A 5503-nucleotide genomic window follows, 5' to 3' on the forward strand; every position below is an offset into this window, starting at 1 on the left:
GCTTTAGCCACTATGCTACCAGAGCTCCTATATATAGTTTATTGGTTTTTTTTCTCTAGAGAACCCAGCCTAACACATTTCATACTGGGACTGGTTCTAGAGAGACAGAATCATAAGGATGGGCTTCCTAATTTGGTTCTCACCAATTCTGTTTTGGTTCTCTAATTTGATTAATCATAAAGGCACTGATGACTCTGCCTCCATTAGTAAAGAGGGCCCTGCTAATCTATGGTATGAGGTGGCAACATTAATGTGCAAAATACCACCACAAATAGATCAAGTGTTTTTGAGAAGTGAGGCTCTGCATGACTGCATATTTGATACTTTTCTGCAATTTTGTCAGCATGAGGAGTATATGGAAGCTGGCAGGTTGTCCTACTTACAATAGACAAAGTGGTGAAAGAGCAAGATGAGTTCAGGGCTGCTGAGTCACAGCTCAAGTGGCACATAAAAGACCTCAGTGTTTCCAGTTGTGCCCTGAAAGAAAACCTTATTTCTTCTAGTAACAGAGCTGATGTTGCTGAAAAGCAAACTGAGAGTCTTATTGTAAGGGTGGCTGAATTACAACACCAATTGAATTGTCAACCCAGAATGGTGTCAGAAGTTAAAGTGAGGGCACTGATTGGGAAAAAAATGGAGTCCTGCAACCTGGAATGGGGACATATGGGTGGGCAGACAATCAGGAATATCCTTCCATCTGAAGGGATTACTATAAAACCCTTATCTCTTCTACCTCTATCTGATGAGATTAACCCAACTGTTCCTGCTAGGTCATTGCCTGAGGCAGATGGAATGGAAAATATTGCTGAATGTCTCAGGGACTGCCCCACCCACCCATGGTGCCTGCTAGACCTATAACTAAAGTCCAAGCAAGCCCCAAAAGGTAAAATACAAAGTGTGACTGGGGAGGTATTTTGCTACACATGAAAACTGCTAACTTGTACAGGCAGAAACCTGGAATGTATATATGGGAATGGCTACTGAGGGTGTGGAATAACGGTGCAAGGAATGTAACACTGGATCAGTCTGTTTATTAAATTAGGCTCACTAAGTACAGAATCCTCATTGAATGTTTCAGCTCAAGAAGTTAGGAAAGGATCTAATTATTTATTTGGTTGGCTTACTGAAGCATGGATTATGCGGTGACCCACCTTAAGTCAAATTTAAGTACCAGACCTGTCTTGGTATAATTTAGAAGGTATCCAGAGTCTTAGGGAAATTGGCATGTTGTTAGAACAGATTTATCAGATTAGACCACTAGAGACAGAAATGGAGAGTTCAGAGGACATGCCTTTCAACAGTAAGGTGAGGAACAAATTTGTGAAGGGAGGACCAGCATCCTTGAAGACTTCTGTGAATGCTATTTTATGTAAGTAGGATTTCACAGTGGGAACTGCCCTAATTGAACTAAGACATTTAACTATGATGGGGCTGATTGGACCCCATGGTAGTAGGGGCCAAGTGCCAGCAGTTAATCCACACAGGAAAGGTGGGCATGGTTACCCTAACAAACAACAGAGTCAAAACAGTAATCAGAATATTCTGACTCATGTGGAATTATGGCATTGGCTACTTAGGCATGGTGTTTCTAGTAATGAAATACATGGTGGCCCTACTAAATAAATATTTACTTGATCTGTACAGACAGAAGAATTCTAGGTCACATGAACAGCAGACTAGATTGAATAACCAGAATACAGAGTTACAGACTCTCAATCAATTCCCAGACTTGATTCATTTTATAGACTCACAACCCCTTGAATTAAGGGAAGGCCCTTCCTTGAGGAAGGACCCCACTACATTGCTAAAAATTTATAATGTTAATCTTTCTCCCAGTTTTCCTTTAAATGGATCTGAGGCCTTTTACAAGAGTGTCTGTTCATTATGGAAAAGGAAATAATCAGACTTTTCAGGGATTATTGAACACAGGCTCTGAACTGACACTAAGTATCAGTTCCAGGAGACCCAAAGCATCACTGTGGCCCACTAGTCAGAGTGGGAGTGTATGGAGGTCAAGTTATTGATGGAGTCTTAGCTAAGATGCATCTCATCTACTCCAATGGGTAACTGAATCCATCCTGTAGTGATTTCCCCAGTTCCAGAATCCATAATTGTAATAGCTGTACTGAGCAATTGGCAGAATTCCCACATTGTGTCCCTGACATGTGGAGGAAGGGCTGTTATGGTAGGAAAAGCCAAGTGGAAGCCATTAGAACTACCTCTACCTAGAAATATAGTAAACCAAAAGCAATACCACATCCCTAGAGAGGTTGCAGAGAGTACTTCCACCATCAAGGACTTAAAGGATGCATTGGTGGTGATTCCCACTGCATCCCCATTTAATTTGCCTATTTGGCCTGTGCAGAAAACAGATGGAACTTGCAGAATGACAGTAGATTATCATAAGCTTAATCAGGTGGTGATTCCAATTGCAGCTGCTGTTCCTGATGTGGTTTCATTGCTTGAGCAAATTAGTATATCTCCTGATACTTGGTATGCAGCTATTTATCTGACCAATGCCTTTTTCTCAATATCAAGTTCAAAGTATTATCAGAAGCAGTTTGCCGTCAGCTGGCAAGGTCAACAATATACTTACACAGTGCTTCCTCAAGGGTATATCAACTCCCAACACTATGTCATAATTTAGTCCATCGGGATCTTGATCACCTTTCCCTTCCACAGGACATCACACTGGTCCATTATATTGATGACATTATGCTGATTGGACCTCGTAAGGAAGAAATATCGATGACTCTAGACTTATTGGTGAGACATCTGCATGCTAAAAAATAAAAAAAATAGCTCTGCCATTGAATCAGATCCGACTCATAGTGACCTTTCTATGGGTTTCCCAGGTGATATCACTAATGGAATTAGATTGCCCAACATTCCTTCCTAGCAGTGGCTGGTAGGCTTGAACCTCCAGCCTTCTGATTAACATTCAAATGCCCTAGGCACTACACCACCAGAGAGATTAACTCAACAAAAATTCAGACGCCTTTTACGTCAGTGAATTTCTAGGGGTCCAGTGGTGTGGGGCATGTTGAGATACTCGTACTAAAGTGAAAGATAAGTTTTTGTATCTGGCTTCCTCCACAACTAAAAAAGAGGCAAAACAGCTGGTGGAACTCTTTGGATTTTGGAGGTGACATACCCCTCATTTGGGTGTGTTGCTTCAGCCTATTTATCAAGCGATTCAGAAAGCTGTTAGTGTTGAATGGGGCCCAGAACAACAGAAGGTTCTGCAACAGGTTCAGGCTGCTGTGTAAGTCGTCTGTCACTTGGGCCATATGATCCAGCTGCTCTAATGGTGCTTGAAGTGTCTATAGCAGATAGAGATGATGTTTGGAGTCTTTGGCAGGTCGTTACGGGTGAATTGCAATACAGACCCTAGGGATTTTGGAACAAAGCCCTGTCATCCTCTGCAGATAACTACTATCCTTTTGAGAAACAGCTTTTAGCTTGTTACTCAGCTTTAGTAGAGACTGAATGCCTAACCATGGGCCACCAAGTCACCATTAGGCCTGAGCTGCCTATCATGTACTGGGTGTTGTCTGACCCACAGAGTCATAAAGTTGGATATGCACAGCAGCACTCCATCATTAAATGAAAGTGGTATATCAGAGATTGGGCTCAAGCAGGACCAGAAGGCACTAGTAAGTTCATGAGGAAGTGGCCCAAATACCTGTGGTCTCCCCTCCAGTCAAATTACCTTCCCTCTCTCATTCTGCATGTATGGCCTCATGGGGAGTTCCTTATGATCAGTTGACTGAGGAAGAGAAAATTTGTGCTTGTTTTACAAATGGTTCTGAGCGATACACAGGCACCACTCAAAAGTGGACAGCAATGACACTGCAGCCCCTTTCTGGGACTTCCCTGAAGGACAGTGGTGAAGGGAAATCCTCCCAATGGGCAGAATTTGAGCTGTGCCTCTGGCTGTTCACTTTGAATGGAATAAGAAATGGCCAGATATATGATTGTATATGGAGTCATGGGCTGTGGCTAATTAATTAGCTGGATGGCCTGGGACTTGGAAGGAGCATGATTGGAAAATTGGTGACAAAAATGTATGGGGAAGAGATACATGGATAGATCTCTCTTAATGGGCCAAAGGATAAAGATATTTGTGTCTCATGTGAACGCCCACCAAAATGGATGACAGAAGAGACTCTGAAACTTGCCTTTGAGTGCAGAGAAGCTAAAGCCAATGGAAGAAATGACAAGATAAAGGAGCTGAACAGAAGATTTCAAAGAGCACCTAGAGCAGACAAAACCAATTACTATAATGAAATGTGCAAAGACCTGGAGTCTGAAAACCAAAAGGAAAAACACGTTCAGCATTTCTCAAGCTGAAAGAATTGAAGAAAAAATTTAAGCCTTGGGTTGCAATACTGAGAGATTCTATGGGAAAAATATTGAATGATGCAGGAAATATCAAGAGAAGATGGCAGAAATACACAGAATCACTGTACCAAAAGGAACTGGTTGATCTTCATCCATTTCAAGAAGTGGCATATGATCTAGAACCAAGTGGTACTGAAGGAGAAAGTCAAAGCTGCAATGAAAGAATTGGCAAAGAACAAGGCTCCAGGAATTGATGGAATACCCACTGAGATATTTTAACAAACGGATGCCCCATTGGAGGCACTCACTCAGGTATGCCAAGAGATTTGGAAGACAGCCACCTGGCCAACTGACTAGAAGAGATCCATATTTGTACCAATTCCAAAAAAAGGTGATCCCACAAATTGTGGAATTTATGGAACAATATCATTTATATCACACTCAAGTAAGATCTTGTTGTTGTTGTTATATGCTGTCGAGTTGGCACCGGTTCATTGTGACCCCTCCTTGGGTTTCTGAGGCAGTATCACTATGGAAGTAGGATTGCCCAACCTTCCTCCCGATCTTACTGAAGATAATTCAAAAACTTTTGCAGCAGTATATTGACAGAGAACTTCCAGAGGTGCAAGCTGGATTCAGAAGAGGACATGGAACAAGGGATATCATACCTGTTGCCAGATGGATCTTGGCTCAAGGCAAAGAATACCAGAAAGATGTTTACTTGTGCTTTATTGACTATGCAAAGGCATTTGATTGTGTGTGGATCATGATAAATTAAGTATAACATTGAGAAGAATGGGAATTTCCGAACACTTGATTGTACTCATGAGGAATCTGTACCTTGACCATGAGGCTGTCCTTTGAACGGAACAAGGGGACACTACATGGTTTAAAATCACGAAGGGAGTGCGTCAGGGTTGTATCCTTTCCCTATACTTATTCAATCTATATGCTGAGCAAATAATACGAGAAGCTGGACTCTGTGGAAAAAAACATGGCACCAGGATTGGAGGAAGAATCATTAACAACCTGAGATATGCAGACGATACAACTTTGCTTGTTGAAAGTGAGGATGACTTGAGGCACTTACTGATGAAGGTTGAAGAATACAGTCTGCAATATGGATTATGTCTCAATATAAAGAAAAAAAAAATCCTCA

Source organism: Orycteropus afer, unplaced genomic scaffold, assembly GCF_000298275.1.
Source record: "Orycteropus afer afer isolate SDZICR_OR568_19922 unplaced genomic scaffold, OryAfe1.0 scaffold00229, whole genome shotgun sequence".
Classification (NCBI taxonomy): Eukaryota; Metazoa; Chordata; class Mammalia; order Tubulidentata; family Orycteropodidae; genus Orycteropus; species Orycteropus afer.